This window comes from Toxotes jaculatrix, chromosome 16, assembly GCF_017976425.1.
Source record: "Toxotes jaculatrix isolate fToxJac2 chromosome 16, fToxJac2.pri, whole genome shotgun sequence".
NCBI classification, from domain to species: domain Eukaryota; kingdom Metazoa; phylum Chordata; class Actinopteri; family Toxotidae; genus Toxotes; species Toxotes jaculatrix.
Window position 1 is genome coordinate 2457197 of NC_054409.1, and position 21502 is coordinate 2478698.

General features: G+C 40.7%; 1 pseudogene; it reads right to left on the reverse strand.

The window, feature by feature from the left end:
* Positions 1 to 4844: 4844 nt before the first annotated feature.
* LOC121195352 lies at positions 4845 to 15935 on the reverse strand (annotated as a pseudogene).
* Positions 15936 to 21502: the final 5567 nt, after the last annotated feature.

Genomic DNA, 21502 nt, shown 5'->3' on the forward strand with positions numbered 1-21502 from the left:
GTCATGTATTGAATTTTTAAATGTATTTGCACAAATAAAAGCAAAAAAATCAACAGGATGGTGTTTGGTGGTCATTTTCCCATAAAACTAAAATAATAATGAATACATTTTAATTCTAAAAAGGGTAAATAAAACACACATTCCTCTAAGTGTCAACACTGGAGAAGAGTTTATATTGAAATTAACTAAATTTTAGAGTCACACTCAGTGAGGGATGAGTATTTTAACACCAGGAGGAGTTCAAGTTAATTCTGTTTCAGAGTTAAAAATTCAGCTCCAGGAACAGAGTTATTTTAACTCTGCCACAGAGTCTATTCGATGGTCACACATGTTCACTCAGACTGAGTTGATTTTAACTCACACAGAGTTTATTCCAGAGGCTAGAATTTGCTGTGTGTGCAGTATTTCCAGCTTTACACATGAACTTGTACAAAAATAAACACTTCTGTAGTGATGAAGAAAAGTGTCCATGTAACATTTAGGGCTTGACCATGGTTCCTGGCCCCTAAACAGAGGAGGAGCTGAGAAAATGTGGGCCAATAGGAGCTGTTTTAGGGTACTGAGTAAAGTTGATCATTTTGAATATGATTTCCAGAAATGTCATCTCTATATTGTTTCCAAACCTCTTTGCACTCACCCCACCAGGGATGGCAGCTGAGATGTTCAGATAAACAGAAGTGAACCATGAAGCACGTGCTGGGTTAAACATCATCACTGGCTGACAGATGAAGTCCAGGGTAAGAAAGCTGAGAGCAGAAGAGGAACACATTCACAAAGTGTGATATTAAAGAGAGTCAACAATGAAATCTGCTCTTCACCTGAGCTTCTTTCCACTAACTGCCTCTAGAAGGTGCCAAAGCTCCTGAAGTGCTGATTTGGAAATGTTTCATATTATCTCAGGAATAATATGATGGAAACTTGAAATGATTGTGATGATTGTTTACTGTATAAGTCCATGTAAGAGCTCCTTATTTGTTATTATTTACTAGAGGAAGTCAGGCTGCTTCCTGAACAGAGACAACTATTCACAAATGTACTCAGTGGTTTCACTGTGTTAGGTAATAACTAAGATTTCATGTTTCATTCTAAACTCCAGTGCCAGCCAATGGAGACAGGCCAATACTGAGTGAATACAATACTGAATACATATGAAAAACAGCAGGATCTGTGCATGAGGACAGAATATTTTCAACTCTTTTTGGACTTTTGTTAAACTCTATTTTGCGCCTTTTGGACTCTTGAGGACTCTTGGGTTTTGTCAGTAGTTTCCTGTTTTTGTTAAAACATGTTACTCTTGTTTTGTGTTTTGAGTTTTGGTTTTGCTTTTCCCATTTTATTTTGAAGCCCTAGCCCTTGTTTATCTGTCCTCTGTCTACTTCTTTTTCCTGTTTACCTCCTTTGCTGATTGTCTGTCCCGCCCTAATGTGTGTCACCTGTTGTCAATTAGCCCGAGTGTATTTAAGTCTCATTCTTCCCTTGTCTCCTTGTCAGTGTTTCTGAGTCCTAGCCTGTGTTCACCAGTGTTTTGTCCAAGTCTGTTCCTGCTGTGTTTTTGCTGTGGTTGTACCTGCTTTTCTCATCCTGGACTCTGTGTTCACCTGCTGTCCTGACCTTACTGTTACCTGTTTCCCTGTCTTTGTCACCTTCAGGGTTTATCCTCTGTTCCCTTTGGATTCACTTTCATTTGTTCACCCCAAGTAAGGACTTCGAAGTTTGAAGTTTTGAACTTGAGCTTCTGAAGTTTTTCTCCTTCTTGGACGATTTAGTTGTTTAAGTTTTGTTTCCTGGCCTTGGACTTTGATCCAGTGACTTTGAGTTTAATAAAGAGGACTTTAACTGACTCATCTGTCTGTCTTGGGGTTTCTACACCTGTGCCCTCCCCCTTAGTGTTCTTGGCCACAGCAGTGACTGTAACAGGTCCCTGCTGACCTCTCATATTTTTATAATGTTTAAATGTTTAAAATATGACATTTAAAATGTTTAAATATATGACACCATGTGGACACAATATCATCTGAAAGGATTTTAAGCCTCAGGATGAGGCCACTTGAAAGTTTACTGATCCCTGGAACAACATCTGATGCTGTAGCTGATTTTCTCACCTCGTCATCTGCATCTCCAGAGCACATGTCCATCTGACCACTGCTCACAGCATCTCTCTCCCTCTTCCTGTCTCTCAGTTCTTTCTGCATTGTGACAAGACCCTTTGAGACCCTTGCCCTTGTGTATCTGTCCTCTGTGTACTTCTTGTCTTTTTCCTTTTTCCCTCTGTGATGAAGACCACGTCACTGCTCAGTGGTAGCACATGGTGGGACAGACACTCAGCCCTGTACCCACTCATGGTTCATAACAAATTATTCCCACTGTTTTCCTGGTGAGTGCACACACCACATTGTACAAATGTTCATACACCATATACCCAACCCTCACAGTAAAACATAAGAAACACACTACACACCAGCTCTGTTATTTCAAGATGGTTTATTCACTCATATGCTTTTACCAGTGCTGCTGCCATCTTGGTCCTCTCCTTCTCTGTGCCTGGAGGCTGAACCAGAGCAGCTGAAGAAGGCTGCCTTATTTAATGGTAGGATGTACCTGTACAGCTGCTTCATTGTCATACCAGGTCCCACTGAGTGGGAGGGGGGATTTTGGTTTGGCAGTAATGGATGATATGATGAAGCAGGTTCATGTATGAGTGAATTATTGAAATGATGATTTGTGTTTTGTTGTGGGTTTAATGTGGGACCTGATTATGAAGATGTGGCGACCAGAGATCTCATTTAATGCAATGATTATAAATTGGTTGGTCTTGGGAGGAGCTTAGGGTTTATAATGCTCCGGCTAACAAAGCACTCAAGGAGAGAGTGAGGGATGCAACACCCTGTAAATTGTGGATGTAATTTTAATTAATTTTGCTTTGCTTTCTGGTATTTTTTTTTGGGGCTGTAAATAAATGCTATTTGTAACTCCAGCGAGAATTTTTTTTAAATTCCTAAACTAAAACGAAAACCCACGTTTGTGTGACAATAATACACCTCAGCCACCTGGAGGGGGGGTAGCTGCAGTCTCATCACCTCTACTTTTGGCCTCTGCTCAGGCTGAGGAGCAGCTGTGTCTGATGTTCATCAACAAACAGTGAAAACTTTCCTCAGTGCTCCTGAAGGTTTTTCACATTCTGCAGTGAACACACAGACTGTTAATGTATCTCATTTTCTTCTTTCACTTGAAAAGTCATTTTGGGAGGTGTAGGGGTGTAATGGGGGCACACAATGCTCCAATGCCCCCACTTGGTGACAGGCTCTCTCAAAGTGACTTTATAACCTCTTCAACCACAATGTTGGATCCACACTTGAAATTCAGATGCTCCTCTGTGGTCCAGCTCAGAGTCTACAATGCAACACACCTCACTGATCTCTTTACATTATTCATCCAATTCACCTAAACACAAATGAAATAGAGTGAGAATCCTCCAGAGTCACATCAGTTCCCCTGAGGCTCCTTCTCCTCATGCAGTTCTTCAACCCTCCACATTTTTCCATCAACACATGTAAACATGTTTATTGACTGATCGTCTGATCTGATTTGTTTTTTTAATTTATTGTTGCTTCTCAGTCTTTAGTGTTGACTGAACAGGAGTCTTCTGCCCTCCAGTGGTCACTGTCAGTAACTACAACTCTGCACACAGCACTGACAATGATACTGATGTTCACACTGACATTATTCCACATTTACTGACTTATTTTAGCTCTAATGTTAATCAGTCTGACAATGACTCTCTGTATGTGAACACACATATTATTACACTGCTATAAATACAGATGTCTGACTGATGGACAAATAATCAGAGAGTTTACTGCCCTCCAGTGGTCACACTGACAAGTGTCCAACAGGACTCTCACTGATTATTGGGATCAATATGTACCAATCAGTATTGATGACATCAGCAGGAAGATGAGGACTGGTCATAGTTTGAATAATGTTCCATGTATTATTCCATCCATGTTTTCAGTACAAGCAGATACACTGTAAAAAAAATGTGACAACTAAAAGGATCACTGTAAAAGTAGGAGATGCACTGTAAAAAAAATTCATTCAGGAAATACGCTGTAAAAGAATTTAATGGAGGCTGTGCACTGTGTAAAATGGCAACAAAGGTGACACAGGATATATCCAATAAACAATGATGGTTATAGATGATCTCTGGACTAACTTACAACCAGGGGATGCACTGTAACATATTCCAACAGTTTAATGAACTTGTTAAAAATAAAAAGTAGCTGATGTAAAGTGGAAGTTACGCTGCACTGTTAAAAACACAACAACCAGGGTGACTGTGGAAAACATCACAAGGGAAAGGACTGTCAGAAATATGTGATGCAGTGTGAAAATGAAAATGACGAATGACATCAGCAGTAAAAGTCAAATTTCAGCTGCTGGTTTTCAATCTCATCTTTTCTGAGTCTTTTTTTTAAGTTGACTTTTAAAATTCATAGAATCGAGGCTCAAACTCTTCAGAGTAGTCAGGAGCTTTCTAACTCTGTGAACCTCTGAAAGTTTTTTTTTTTTTCAGATCTTTCAGATGAACTGTGGCAACATTTCAGTTTGAACTGAATCAGTTCAGCTGTCCCAAGATTCAGAGAAAGACAAAACACTGATGTTCACAATGATGCTTTTAATGTGAAAGGACAAGATCATGATTAGAATCTTAAAAAAGTCAAAGTCAGCAACATTTTTCTCCTGTAATAATCGTAGCTTCCATCTTTAAAGGACTGGAAGAGGAAGAAGTTTACAAGGAATCATTTAGAAGAGTTTAACAAATAAACTGCTTTAATACATGAATCTGAAAAGGTGTGTGTGAGTGAAAGAGACACACATGTACAGACTGAACTATCTGTTCAACAGTGAGAGAGTTTCTCTAACAGGAGGAGATTCTCTCTGCTACACTCTACACAGAGACACTGACGAACCAGACGACCAGAACCCAAACCAAGGATACAGCGGTTCAGTGAATGTGGTGTTGAAGGTGTAGAGGTGGATCAGTGAGTCAGAGGAGACTCTGTAGAAGGACAGAGAGCCAGCAGGACAGTCCACATACACTGCTACTCTGTTAGAGACAGAGGAAGATGATGAAGAGGAGGAGGAGGAGGAGGAGGAGACAGGTGTCTTTCTGTTATTGTGCCAAACAGAGTAACCAACATCAGAGCAGTACAGACTCCAGGACTGATCGTTCCTTCCAAACACAGAATTTACTCTGCCTCCTTTCCTTCTGATTCCTCTGTAACTCACTGATATATAAACCCTTCCTCTCCACTCAACCTCCCAGTAACAGCAACCAGTGAGACCATTACTACACAGCAGCTGAGGCCACTGGTCAAATCTGTCTGGATGATAAGGATATGACTGATCCTCCACCACATGTGTCACCTTCCTGTTGTTGTCAGACAGTTTGAGGTTTCTGTACACTGTGTTTGTGTCGATGGTGAGTTCACAGAAATCTGATGGAGAGAAGAAGACACAACACAGCTGCAGTTATTGATCAATCACCTGATCATTGGTTGACACTCTGAAGATGGTTGAATGTGAGCTGCTTTGTTTTCAGGAATCAAATGAAAACCACACTTACACTTCCTCAGACCTGGTCTCAACCATCGGAGTCCACCAGGCTCCACCCTGAAAGGAGGAGGGGGGTCAGACCAGCACATTCTCTTTCAGCATGCAAACATGGACATTACATGGCTCTCATACACAGATGGTTTGATTATTCTGTTCATTCAGCACAGAGACAAAGGACATGGAGTCCTTATCTTGGAATTATACAGAGCAGGGAGGTGACATGGAGGAATGATTTCATCATTTGTCTTCTCCATTTGATATCACTTTTGGTGTCAGACACAACAAAAGATCTCAGAGTGACAAGATCAGGATGTCAGAGAGGTTCAGCTGATTATTGATCATGGATATTTTTGAAGACAGAGACGTGATCAGAGACCTGATTTCATTTCCTCCTTGGTTTGAGACACTGGCAGATGAATGTCTCTGAGCAGTGTAGATGGTCTTATTATTGTTGGGATGTTATTATTAGTGTGTCAGCACTGAACAGGTATCTAACGTCTTTGGGGTTGTTGTGGTGAAAGCACTCTGAGTGCTCAAAGTGACCCTGTTGGTTCAGGAGTAGTTCAACCAGCAGCAGCTCAAATGTTTCCATGCTGGCTTTGTGCTGATGCAGCATGAAATCCAGTCTGAGAAAGTCCTGCTCAGGTCACAGAAAACAGCTGACCACACCTGATTTAATGATTGTCACATATTTTCTCTTAAATATGACACAGTGAGTCCTGATGAGATACTGAAGTCAGAATTAGAGAAAATCCCACTTTGTGTTGTTGTTCAATTCAAAGCACTTCTGTAGAGATCTGTCATCAGCTGTGACACACTAAATGTTTCCAGCTCTTCCTCCTCTATCACACACTGTCTGTGGCTGCAGCAGGCCTCTCCATACCTGAGGGTGTCCAGTCTCCAGTGTGGATCCTCCAGTCCAGCAGACAGCAGCTTCACTCCTGAATCTCCTGGATGATTGTAGCTCAGGTCCAGCTTTCTCAGATGGGAGGGGTTGGAGCTCAGAGCTGAGGCCAGAGAAGCACAGCCTTCCTCTGTGATCAGACATCCTGACAGCCTGCAGACACACACAACATCACACAGAAACCCTCTGTCAACACCTGCTGGTCTGTTTTGTTGTCCTTTTTTGTTCATATTTTTGTTTTTGGTTCTGGTCCATTTTGGTCCAGGTTCAATGTATTTAAGGCAAATTCCTTAAACATTATCTGTAGGATTAAAAAAATCAACAACTGAAGCATAAACAAGAGAAATTATGAATTGTCTGAGTCTAGAAAGTTCTGCTGAACTTCAGTAAAATTTACTTTGAACAATCCTACACAAGTTGGCTGTTTATCCACTGATGTAAATCAGATATGAACAAATCATCAGCTAAATAGGTTGATGAATCCCGACCTGAGAGTCTCTAGGGTACAGTGTGGACTCTTCAGTCCAGCAGACAGAAGCTTCACTCCTGAATCCTGCAGGTCATTGTTACTCAGGTCCAGGTCTCTGAGACTAGAGGACTGGGAGCTGAGAACTGAGGACAGAGCTACACAGCTTCTCTCTGAGAGGTTACAGCTGCTCAGTCTGAAGAGGAAACAATGAAAAAAAAAGTCAAATAGCATTTGTGTTGAAAGGACAATCAAAGGAACAAAACTCTCAGTTTGCTCATGTCTCAACAATTTGGTACAGTTGGACAGTTAAATATGATACAATCAGTAATAAACAGACATGTACTGTACATGTCTGTTTATTACATTACAAGTCCATAAGTATTTGGACAGTTACACGTTTTGTTCTTCGGGCTCTCAGCAGACTGACTTTAAAATATAATAATGGATACTACAGTCAATGACTGCAAAGGATTTTACACTAAATATTAAATCTGATGTTTCACTTCATGTGTGTTTGTTCAGATACTTTTGAACCACTAAAAGGGTTGAATCTCCCACACAGTTCTTTCTATACTGATGTCAACCTGCTCAAATTAAAGCTGAGACTTGGCTCTTTAATGTAGGATCCATTATTTTAATTCAGATTCAATGTGCTGAAGCTCAGAGTCTGAAGAACAATGACTGCCCAAATACTTCAGGTCTTGACTGTAACTGTATTAATGTTGGTACCTGATTTGATTTAGTTTGAATCCTCTGATAAAATAGTTTATTAGTTGTAAGTACAGGGCAGCTGTGTCTCAGCAGGTAGAGATGTTTGTCCATTAATCACAGCTCTCCTCCTGTCAACATCAAGTGTCCTTACGCTAAAAACCTCAACCTCAAACCAGCCCTGATGGCCAGACCGGCAGCTTGTATGGCAGCTGGCTGCCATCAGTGTGTGTGAATGGATGAATGAGAGGCAGCATGTAAAGAGCTGTGGGTAAAAGTTCTATATAAACGCAGCCATTTACCAGTTTTTAGGTTTAGTGAAATTTGAATCATGATTTTAGAGTCAGAGGATTCTTACACTCAGGCTGTCTCCATCATCTTTGAGTGCATTTGCCATAGTTGCAGTTGATCAATTATAATTCATTTGAAAGCCTTGTGCTTAGGTTTTCTCATCCAACCTGGAAAACATTACAGCCAGTTCAATTTGTTATAGTGTACCTCCCTCCTGGGCCAAACTCCTGTGTTTCTGTCTGAATTCTCTGAGTTTTTGTCAAATCTAGTTCTCAGTACAGATGAAGTCATTATTGTAAGTGATTTCAATATTCATGTGGATGTTAACAATGTTAGCCTTAGCTCTACATTTGTCTCATTATTAGACTCAATTGGCTTCTCAAAGTGTAAATAAACCAACTCATTGTTTTAACCACACCCTTGACCTTGTTCTGTCATATGATATTGAGATTGAATCGATAAAAACAACACCAGGTTTCTCTTCAGCTCTGTAGCCAGGCTGACAGAGAGTCACAGCTCTATTGATATATGTATTCCTATTGCTCTCAGCAGTAACGACTTCATGGGCTTCTTTAATAATAAAATTCTACCTATCAGACACAAAATTGATCACCTCCTGTCCTCAATTAGCACTGATTTTTCTTTAAGCACAGGAACTTCAGAAACAGTAAAACCTGATATGTATTTAGAAAGTTTCTTTTCCATTGATCTTCACCAACTAACTTCTATAATTTCTCAAACCATCAACCTGTCTTTTAGACCTGATCCCCACCGGGCTCCTCAAGGAATTTTACCCCTAATCAGCATCTCTTTACTGGATATGATAAATCCTCCTTACTAAAGGGCTATGTACCACAGTTCTGTGAAGTAAGTAATTAAACCACTTCTTAAAAAGCCTACTCTATATCTAACCTTCCCTTTCTCTTTAAGATTCATGAGAAAGCAGTTGCCAATCAGTTGTGTGACTTTCTACAGAACAATAATTTATTTGAGGATTTTCAGTCAGGATTCAGAGTGAATCATAGCACAGAGACAGCATTAGTGAAAGTTACAAATGACCTACTAAGTGCATCAGACAAAGGACTCGTCTCTGTACTGGTCTTGTTAGATCTTAGTGCTGCATTTGACACCACTGACCATCACATCCTACTACAGAGACTGGAACATTTAATTGGCGCACTAAGATTTAGGTCTAGGTCTTACCGATGAGATCGATTTGGAATAATTTCCTTATATTTGGTAACAGCATTATCAGACAAATATCTACAGTAGTTATTTTTTCCCCAGATGTTGTGCAGTTCATTATTGTAAATTCAAATGTTATTAAAGAATGATGGGATAAAAGAGGGTTCTGAGAGAATACAGTCAAATATTCAGCTTCTATGCCATAAGTCAGTACAAGATCAAGGGTGTGATTAAAACAGTGAGTTGGTTTGTTAACATTTTGAAAGAAGCCAATTGAGTCTAATACTGAATTGAATGCAGTCTTAAGGCTGTCATTGTGGGTATCTACATGAATATTAAAGTCACCCACTATGATTGCTTTGTCCATACTAAGCACTAAATCAGATACAAATTCAGTGAATTAAGACAAAAACTCTGAGTAAGCAGCAGGTGGACGATACACCACTGCAAATAGGACTGGTTTTTCTGTCTTTCAGTTTGGATATGAGAGGCAGAGGATAAGGCTTTGGAGCTGAGGAGCAAACACAGTCTCTATAGGAAGGGAATTGTTGGAATGGTAGGAATCATGGGAGCGTGACAGCCCTAGAGAAACTGCAGAGAAGCATGTAGGACTGCAACTCTGCCTCCTGGTCTCAACTCAGGGTTGTCATGATTTTGGTTGTCTAATAAAATCTGCCATATTTCTAGATATGAGAGCTGCACCATCCAAAGTGGGTTTTCCCCAAAAAGTTTTCCAGTTGTCAATGAAGGCTACGTCGTTTGCTGGACACCACCTAAACATGTCATCACTGGTCAAATCGGGCAGGGGTCCAGAGAAAACTATGGAGTCCAACATTGTTTTGGCATAGTTACACACCAATTCCACATTAATTTTAGTGACCTCCAATTGGCGTACTTGGGTGTCATTACCGCCGACGTGAATAACAATCTTACCAAATCTACGTTCATCCTTAGCCAGCAGTTTTAAATATGCTTCAACATCACCCGCTCTGGCCCCCGGAAAGCATTTAACTATGGTCAGTGGAGTCTCTAACTTCACATTTCAAAAAATGGAGCTGCCAATAACCAGAGTTTTTTCCTCAGTGGTTGTGTCGCTGATTGGGGAAAATCTGTTTGAAATGTGAAGCGGTTGGTGATGAACCACGGGCTGTTGTGGTTTTCTATGGTGCGGAGTCAAGCCTCTACTTCCTGTGAGTTCTGAAGGTTTCATTGAAGTCAACAGCCATTATTCATGACAAATGACGGAAATAAAGTGAAACAGAAGGAATAATTCTTAGTCTGAGAAAAGAAAAAGTCACAATATGGAACAACAACTATTTCAAATCTCATTCATTCATTCATTCATTCAAAATGAATGGATTCAAGTTCCAGTCCTAGATGAAGATAAACCAGGTTCAGTTGTGGATTAAAGATATAAGATCTACAACAGTAACAGACAGTGAACTGACCTCAGAGTCTCCAGTCTACAGTGTGGACTCTCCAGAAAACCACACAGCAGCTTCACTCCTGAATCCTGCAGCTTGTTGTCACTCAGGTCCAGGTCTGTCAGATGGGAGGGGTTGGACTTCAGAGCTGAGGCCAGAGAAGCACAGCTGATCTCTGACAAACTGCAGGAACTCAATCTGAATAAAGAATAAATCATGTAGATAAAATCATTTCTAATCCAATCAGATATGTCCTAATCAATGAGCTTTCACTAACATGAGTAGAGGGACTTTGTCTTTCTCTTATTGTGGATCATCATAATGTCAGCCTTCTACACACATCATCCAAATGTCACCACAACATTCATACAACTATTCATGTCAACACAGATTCATAACATGCTGCTGAGCTCAGTCAAGTCTGGAATTAGAAGATAAAGATCAAATCAGACATGTTGGACTAAAAACTGACTTTGATTCACCACTGAAATGGATCAAACTTCAAATGTTCAGTCCTGATCCAGGAAAAATGTCTTGCTTGGTGATCACATGACCCAAAATGAAAAGAAAAACTAGAAATAATTTGCAATTGATAATGTCAGACCAAGGATATAATGTAGATAAATACTATAATTATTTTTAAGTTTCTTACTTAATTAGCAACAAATTATTATGACAGTGTGATGCATGTTAAAAAAGGAATAGTGAATTAACTCTTTCAGCTTCCAAAGCAGGATGGAAAAAAGCAGTTAACTTCTTATAGGCTCAGTCTGATTGAGATGTTCATTTATAATCATATGAAATCTTTAAGTGTGTGGACAGTTTTTCTAACAGACATCAGAGGGTTTAGTTTTAATCAACAATTCTCATCACAAAGTCTCCTCATGTTATTCTGAGCTGCAGTGATGCAATAAGAGTAAAAGCGTCAACAGTGTCAGGAATTCTGTCAGATTAAAGAATCTTTGTTCACTTCAAATGAAACTAGAATATTTATTATGTTATTTAGTGATAAACTCTCCTTCTGTTTCTTTCAGGCCCAGATCCAGACTGCTGCTTTGCCTGAGCGGTTCTTTTATTGGCTGGCTTTATTTACTTCACATGTTGTTTTTACAGGGACTGATGTAATGATTCTGCTGCACCGACATTAGCTCATCTGAACTCACTGAGTTTTTAATTATCTGTCCATATAAATCCTTTCTTGTTAATTTTATCCAAACCAATTGTTTTTATTTTTAGGTAGAGGTCCAGCCTGTGGGGAGCAGTTTGCAGGGTACACACTCTGCATGCTGTGTGGTAATATAAATGGTGGTGGTCACATGGTTGTGTCTTGAATTTTCTCATGTGTAGTTCAGTGTTTGTAGACTTGCATTGTTTGTAGACTTGCAGTGTTTGAAGTGTCTTCTAGTGGGACCAGCACCAGGTGAGCACATGGTGTGAGTATAAGCAGGTTGTGATAGAATCTCCCCACAGTGAGGACTCTGCCCTTGTTTTAAACTTTTATTGTTGTATTCAGTTGGTGCTATCTAGGATATTTCAATACTGTAGAATAAAGGCTATCATTTGTACTTACCTGAGTGCTTTTGTTCTTTCAGGTCTGTTAGTTCTCAACACTTCCTGTCTTAATTATCTAGGTTTAAATAAACTTAATATTTGTTTGAATGCATGTCTGCTGCTCTTCCTTTTTGAACTTTTTAGTTATTTGTGTCACCACTCAGTATAAGTAAAATATATTACTTTGAGGTTTATCATTTTAATTCCTCAGACCTCTCTACAGCCTGAGTTGGGTCACATAAAGTAAAGTGAAATGACGTGAAACTGAAGGAAAAATTCTTAGTCTGAGATAAGAAAAAGTAAAAATATGGAAAAATAACTATTTCAAACCTCATTCATTCATTCAAGATGAATGGATTCAAGTTGAAGTTCTGGATGAAGATAAACCAGGTTCAGTTGTGGATTAAAGATATAAGATCTACAACAATAACAGACAGTGAACTGACCTCAGAGTCTCCAGGGTACAGTGTGGACTCTTCAGTCCAGCAGACAGAAGCTTCACCCCTGAATCCTGCAGGTCATTGTTACTCAGGTCCAGGTGTCTCAGACTAGAGGACTGGGAGCTGAGAACTGAGGACAGAGCTTCACAGCTTCTCTCTGAGAGGTTACAGCTGCTCAGTCTGAAGAGGAAACAATGAAGAAAAAGTCAAATAACATTTGTGTTGAAAGGACAATCAAAGGAACAAAACTCTCAGTTTGCTCTGCAGCTCACAGCAAACTAACAGACCTGCATTTGAAAACTGGGCCAAACATCAAACACAGATTTGTTGAGTGAAGCAGAAATATCAGCTCTTTATCCACCTGCTAACCAATGAGGAATTTCTACATTGATGATCATCTTTCATTGGCTCTGATTCAAATCCTTTCTGTTTTATTCTCAACAAGTTGGAGACATGACAGTTAAATATGACACAATCAGTAATAAACAGACATGTACAGTCAAGGCCGTAAGTATTTGGACAGTTAGACATGATGTTATTTGGGATCTCAGCACATTCACTCTAAAATATAATAATGGATACTACAGTCAATGACTGCAAAGGATTTTACACTAAATATTAAATCTGATGAGTTTGTTTCACTTCATGTGTATTTGTCCAGTTACTTTTGAACCACTAAAAGGGCTGAATCTCCCACACAGTTATTTCTATACTGATGTCAACCTGCTCAAATTAAAGCTGAGACTTGGCTCTTTAATGTAGGATCCATTATTTTAATTCAGATTCAGTGTGATGCAGCTCAGAGCTCAGAGATGATGATAAGGAATTAAAGAAGAGAGGAATTTATTTTCCGTCCTGCTGAATAAAATAGCAGAGTCTTTATATAATTATGAATAAATCCAACTATCTATACACTTACAGAGCTTTGTTAGAGACTTTGACAACTGGCAACAGCTTCAGAAGAGCCTCCTCTGAAGCAGAGTATTTCTTCAGGTCAAACACGTCCAGATCTTTTTCTGATGACAGTAAGATGAAGACCAGAGCTGACCATTGAGCAGGAGACAGTTCATCTGTGGAGAGACGTCCTAAACTCAGGGACTGTTGGATCTGCTCCACCAGAGAACGATCATTCAGTTCATTCAGACAGTGGAACAGGTTGATGCTTTGCTCTGCAGAGGGAGTCTCTTCAATCTTCTTCTTGATGTACTGGACTGTTTGCTGATTGGTCTGTGAGCCACTTCCTGTCTGTGTCAGCAGACCTCGTAGGAGAGTCTGATTGGTCTGCAGTGAAAGACCCAGGAGGAAGCGGAGGAACAAGTCCAGATGTCCATTTGGACTCTGTAAGGCCTTGTCTGTCTCTGATAGAGCTGTGTTGGATCAGGTTTGTCTCTGAACAGTTCAGACCAGTTGGAGGTTGATTGTTCTTCTGACAGCAGATTGACTCCAGACTTGATGAAGGTCAGATGGACATGAAGAGCAGCCAGAAACTCCTGAAGACTCAGATGGACGAAGCAGAACACCTTGTCCTGGTACAGTCCTCTCTCCTCCTTAAAGACCTGTGTGAACACTCCTGAGTACACTGAGGCTGCTCTGATATTGATGCCACACTCTGTCAGGTCTGATTCATAGAAGATCAGGTTTCCTTTCTGCAGCTGCTCAAAAGCCAGTTTTCCCAGAGACTCAATCATCTTCCTGTTTTTTTTACTCCAGTGTGGATCTGTCTCAGCTCCTCTATCATACTTAACATTCTTCAGTTTGGACTGAGCCACCAGGAAGTGGATGTACATATCAGTCAGGGTCTTGGGCAGCCCTCCTCCCTCTCTGGTTTTCAACACATCCTCCAGAACTGTAGCAGTGATCCAGCAGAAGACCGGGATGTGGCACATGATGTGGAGGCTTCGTGAAGTCTTGATGTGGGAGATGATCCTTCTGACCTGCTCCTCCTCTCTGAACCTCTTCCTGAAGTACTCCTCCTTCTGTGGGTCAGTGAACCCTCTGACCTCTGTCACCATGTCAACACACTCAGGAGGGATCTGATTGGCTGCTGCAGGTCGTGTGGTTATCCAGAGGCGAGCAGAGGGAAGCAGTTTCCCCCTGATGAGGTTTGTCAGCAGCACATCCACTGAGGTGGACTCTGTAACATCAGTCAGGATCTCAGTGTTGTGGAAGTCCAGAGGAAGTCGACACTCATCCAGACCGTCAAAGATGAACAGAACCCGGACCTCTTCAAACCTGCAGAGTCCTGCTTCTTTGGTTTCAGTAAAGAAGTGATGAACAAGTTCCATCAAGCTGAACTTTTTCTCTTTCAGCACATTCAGCTCTCTGAACGTGAATGGAAATGTGAAGTGTATGTCCTGGTTGGCTTTGTCTTCAGCCCAGTCCAGAGTCAGCTTCTGTGTTAAGACTGTTTTCCCAATGCCAGCCACTCCCTTTGTCATCACTGTTCTGATTGGTCCATCTCTTCCAGGTGAGGCTTTAAAGATGTCTTCTTGTCTGATGCTTGTTTCTGGTCTGGCTGGTTTCCTGGATGCTGTTTCAATCTGTCTGACTTCATGTTCATCATTGACCTCTCCAGTCCCTCCCTCTGTGATGTAGAGCTCTGTGTAGATCTGATTCAGAAGGGTTGGGTTTCCTGCTTTAGAGATTCCCTCAAACACACACTGGAACTTCTTCTTCAGAGTAGATTTAAGTTTACGTTGACAAACTGGAGCAACATGTCCTGAATGAACAAACAAGAAACAACATCAATGACTGATTCATAAAGAAAACATGACATGTTCGTCCCCCTAAAGAACACACATGAACATATGTCCCTCCATGTCTTGAGATGTTAGTAAATGTCCCATTTGTCCATCATGTTGAATCTTTAGAGAAATCCTCTTACTGCTGTGCAGACAGTCAGCCAGCTCCTCCTGCTTCATTCTCCTCAGGAAGTTCACTGTGATCTTCACAAAAGCCTCTCTGCTGCTCCTCCTCTGTTCTTCATCCTCACTGTCCAACACGTCCTCATCCTCCCTCTGACTCTCTGAGCATTCTGGGTAATCTGGACTCACAACCTTCTGGATCTTCTTCAGCTCCTTCTTTACAAAAGTCACAATGTTCTCCTCCAGCAGCTGGAACAGAAAACTATATGAATGACACAATCAAAGTAAAACCATGGAGCCAAACATCAGATCCATGTTGGACACACTGACAATCCACTGCTCTAAAAAGTGCAGCATGGAGATTATTGTCAACACAACAGATGTCAAAGTAGTTGTTGTTCATGTACAGACCATAAATATGGAGTCCAGGTGTGTTTGATGCTGCTGGGCAGACTGAGCACTGGGAACCTCTGAGCTCTCCTGGTCCACTCTGTGGAGGAATCATGAAGAATTAGCTCACATTATGTTTGCAGCATCTGTGAGCGTTTTATGTTTTGTACACAAACAATAGCTGCTTTTATGTTCTTTGGTGACTGTCCTGATTAAAGCAAACACTATTGTGCTGTGACATTCTCAATGAGAGGAAACAAGCAATCAGTTCTGTACCTCATGACCTAGAGTCACCACAACAAGTCCACCTTTTAAATGATGAGTTTTAAGGACTCACACTGGGTTTGACAGAAGTCTCACCTCTGCTACAGGACACTAACACAAACACTGGAACTGGATAGGTGCTGAGTTACAGGGAGTTTTAGTTCTGATCTGAATGACACATATAAGAACATAAGAAGTGCTTTTCTTGAAAAGAGAAACGTCAACTTTGCCACTAAAGCCTGTGTTTCAGCCTTATCATGTTCATATACTGTGTCATTCATGAAGCCTGGAGACAAAACACAATCACTTCATCTTTCATAGAAGACCAGTTATACAGGACAGCTGTCTGATACATTTTAAACTCAGATGCAGCTCACTTCTTTGCAGCAGAGGGAGGCTGTCCTTTGAAATCATTGAGGCGACCCATTGACCTGTCACTCTTCATGGACACACAGCTGGGCTCAGGTCCATGTTCAGGTCCAGGTCCAGCAGAGTCTGGTGTGTGCTGCTGCTCTGGCCTTCAACACAACACACACACAGCTTTGAGTGTGAATAATGATGGTGCAGTGATGTGAGTGCTGAGCTCTGACATGGAGAAGAGTCATGGACAGTTAGAGATCCTCATCTCACCTCTGAGCTTTGGTCTGGATCTCATGGTCCCCACACAGACTGCTTTTAGGGGGAGGGGCTCCCTCCTCTCTGTCCTCACACTGATTCATGATGCTGAATTCACATCCACATCAGCTCACACACACTTTCTACCTTCATCTGGAGAGAAAACACAAATCATTCATCTGCACATCAACTGAAATCATCCTCTCTATCATTTGTCCTGTAGAAATATCAGCTGCTCCTCCACTGATTGGCTCTTCTTTCCTCTTTCATATCTTTCACATACGATTCAGAGATGAACATTTTCATTCACTGACACACAGATGGACTGAGATCCACTGGTTTTATCTGACAATCTGTTTGTCTGCAGTGTTTCTGTAGAAATTGACTTGATGAAACAAGCTGCAGGTGATTATTCCACACAAAACAACTGAGACTCAGTTCATTTCTCCTCAATATTATTCCAGGGGCCCTTTTAGTTGGGGCCCCTGGCACTTTCCTGCCTTTTTTAATAGTAAAGTCTGAACTATATGAAGCAGCAACAACAAACAAAAACCAAACCAAACAGTAGAGACAAAGATAGACATCAATAAAAACAGCAAATATGTCCTGACAGACAGTTTTTCTGTTTGTACTGTGACCAGCCACAGAGATATAATCACCTATCAGAGCTGCTGAGATGCTTTATTGTGAGAGTATTTATGGATTTGGGTCTTTATCATCTAATTCATCAGGTAGAGTTTGTCCTGATAGGACCAGGAGGCCTCTGACTCTGTGGATGAAGTGTTAACTGTCTCTCTGAAAATCACATAGAGCCTGAAAAACCCTGTCAGCCCCTCTGAGCTCAGTCCCGTAGAGTTCATCTAATGACAGAGAAAGTCAGAGCTGTTCTCCAGCCGCTGTCCGGCCGAGCTCAGACCGCATTTAGCGGCTCAGACTGCGGAAGAGCAGCGGCTCAGGTCCGCCTCCTCCACAGGCTGATTCAGGCAGGAAAAGCTGCCTTCAGTCAGCAGTAAGTGGAGCCACAGACTAACAAAGGCTCCGTGTTCAGCTACTGACCATCAGCTCACTCTGCTTCTACTCTGACTCCACCGCTTCTACTGCAAATATCCACACAACATAGCGGATAATGAATGAATGAAGAGCCACAAATCGCTGCGTCTCTTCGTGCCGCCATGTGAAATAACGGACCTCTTCCTGCCAATTTACAGTGACAACTCAGAGTCTACACAGCTAAACACCTCAACGCAGTTTAAAAAAACAAAAATACAAAAACACAACAACATCCAAAAAACTCGAACATCACATAATTCAGGTAACTACAGGAAGTGTTGACGAGTAAAACATTAAAAGTGCGGACATTTACCTTCGGAAAGAGAAAATCATCCGCGCCACAAACTTCTGTCAAAGTGAAAGTAAACTTTTAGCAACCGTGGAGTACAGTGACGGGACTTCCGACTCTTTTAAAAGAGCCGGTTCTTATGGCTCGGCTCACAAAGAAGAGCAGCTCGTTCGGCTCCCAAGTGACTCACCAGATTTATTTGTTGCTTAAATTATTTTATTACTAAAATAACGTATGTTAAATACTGTGTAAAATGAATTACCAATGTGCAAAACATGTTTATTATTTATATGGCTTGGCTAAACATTGATTATTATAGGAAATATGCTGTAAAAGAATTTAATGGAGGCTGTGCACTGTGTAAAATGGCAACAAAGGTGACACAGGTCATAGATGAGCTCTGGACGAACTTACAACCAGGGGATGCACTGTAAAATATTACAACAGTGTAATGAACTTGTAAAAAATAAAAAGCAGCAGATGTATTGTAAAGTGGAAGTTAGGCTGCACTGTTAAAAACACAACAACCAGGGTGACAATGTGGAAAACATCACAAGAGAAAGGACTGTCAGAAATATGTGATGCACTGTGAAAATGAAAACGACCAATGAAAACATCAGCAGTAAAAGTACACAAGTATTATCAGCAGCCAGATGATTCACTGTAAAACATGAAAAACAGGGTGAAAACCAGGTATACACTGTAAAAATGACAGATGAAGCTAAAAAGTTTCTATCTTTGTTTTTTCTCAGATCTTTCAGATAAACTGTGGCAGCGTTTTAGTTTGAACTCAGTCAGCTCAGTTGTCCCAAGATTCAGAGAAAGACAAAACACTGATGTTCACAATGATGCTTTTAATGTGAAAGGACAAGATCATGATTAGAACCTTAAAAAAGTAAAAGTCAGCAACATTTTTCTCCTGTAATAATCGTAGCTTCCATCTTTAAAGGACCGGAAGAGGAAGAAGTTTACAAGGAATCATTTAGAAGAGTTTAACAAATTAACTGCTTTAATACATGAATCTGAAAAGGTGTGTGTGAGTGAAAGAGACAGACATGTACAGACTGAACTATCTGTTCTCTGTGTCTCAGACTAGAGGACTGGGAGCTGAGAACTGAGGACAGAGCTTCACAGCTTCTCTCTGAGAGGTTACAGCTGCTCAGTCTGAAGAGGAAACAATGAAGAAAAAGTCAAATAACATTTGTGTTGAAAGGACAATCAAAGGAACAAAACTCTGTTTGCTCTGCAGCTCACAGCAAACTAACAGACCTGCATTTGAAAACTGGGCCAAACATCAAACACAGATTTGTTGAGTGAAGCAGAAATATCAGCTCTTTATCCACCTGCTAACCAATGAGGAATTTCTACATTGATGATCATCTTTCATTGGCTCTGATTCAAATCCTTTCTGTTTTACTCTCAACAAGTTGGAGACATGACAGTTAAATTTGATACAATCAGTGAGTATTTTTCAAGTCAATTCAATTTTAAGATAAGACTTTATTGATCCCACAGTCGGGAAATTCACCTTTTAGGAGGCCCACAAGAAAAACTGAAAAAAAAGGATAAAGTGCAGAAAAACAAGAAGTGTGCATGCAAAGGACCTGCGGTAGCATTCCTTCCTACACTGTGGATGTCCAAGTCTGCTGCTGAAGAAGCTGCTCAGTGACTCCACAGTCTGGTGCAGGGGGTGAGAGGTGTTGTCCATAATGGATGTCAGCTTAGCATCCTCCTTATTTATATAGCACCTTCCACATTCAAAATTTATATACATAAATTAAATTGCTTTACAGAGACCCAGAGTCTGACCCCAGATCAGCACTTATGTAAATGATTCTGTTTTTTAACTCCGTTTTTTTTGTATGCTTTTATTCTTGTAAATCCTATTTTGTTTGAAGATTTTTATTTTGAAGGTACTTCCGGTTTAACCATCTTTTACGGACCTACGGACACTTAACCTTGTATACCTCCTTCGGTAATTTTAGCTCCTTGGCTGGATATGGGAACAAGGTAATTTTCTTTTGCAATGTTGTTTATTTGTTTGTTTATTTTATTCGTTAGTTTCGTCTCAAGCTAGCTTTAGCATTTTTCGGCGCGTCTCTGCTAAGCGGTTTATGTTAACGGTTCTGAAATTGGTGTTTATTAGTATGATTAATGCAGCGTATTATTATTTTGTGCTTGTTTGTGTTTGTAAGAGCTAATTTTTGTTATTTGTCTGTCCTTTAGCTCTTACGGTGTTCACAGAGGAAAAGGAAAGGAAATTTATTTTTGTTCTGTACAAAAGGCTAAATTGTGAACTTAAATAAAATCCTCTAAAGCATCTGTACGCGAAACCATTGTCTGGCCGGGGTTTGCTACAACTTAAGGCGACAGTGACAAGAAAAAACTCCCTTTTAACAGGAAGAAACCTTGAGCAGAACCTGGCTCATATGGGGGACCCTCCTGCTGATGGCCGGGCTGGGTGAAAGGAGGAAAAGGAGGAAGACAGGACAGCTAGGAATGGAGGAGAGGAGGAGAAGGACATGTAGCATTTAAACAGGGTTGGCAGTGAACAATGTTAGAGGGCCAGCATTCAGATTACAGAACAGTTAGTGGATACTGTGTGCTCAGCAGATTACAGTTATGATAGGAAACAGAGCACAGAAGCAAGAAGCTGTCATGAATGGTAATTATTTACATTACAGTCTGTATAGAATATTAATCCAATATGTATTTGTAGCAAAGTGGAACATTAAACATAGTAATGTGTTAGAAATGGATCATTGTAGACAATAAACAGCAGCAGGTGGGTGGAGCCAGGACCACAGACAGAGAACATGCAGCTCCAGAGCCAGAGATACCTGCAGAAAGGTACAGAGAAAGAGAGACCAGAGAGAAACAAGCACAGGACTACAGGACAGAGAGGACACAGAGTTAATGATATGTAATAAAGGCTAATAAATGTGAGAGTGGGTCTGAGGAGAGAAAGAGAGAAAAGACGAGGTGTGCAGAGGATCATGGGAAGTCCCCCAGCAGCCTAGGCCTATAGCAGCATAACTAAGGGATGGTTCAGTTGCCTGAGCCAGCCCTACTATGGGCTTTATCTTTAACTGTAACAGTGTCTATAGAAATAATTGTGACTAACTATAGGTTTAGTCATAATAACTAAAGCTGTAACTACAACTAATTAGAAGCTTTGTCAACCAAAAAGGTTTTAAGCCTAATTTTAAAATTACAGTGCGTCTGCTTCCTGAACCCTTATCTTCATATTTACTGCTTGTTAATTGTTTAGTTTGCTCCGCTGTTCATTTATTTATAACTAAGTAGTGTGGCCCAATATAAATAGTACAGGCATCGTAATGTTGTAGTTTCACCAAAAGAGGGAGTTGGTGGTTTGGAGTCGCTCCTGGTCAGCGGACGTTGACACGTGATTGTGTTGCTCCAATGACGCATAGACAGGAGC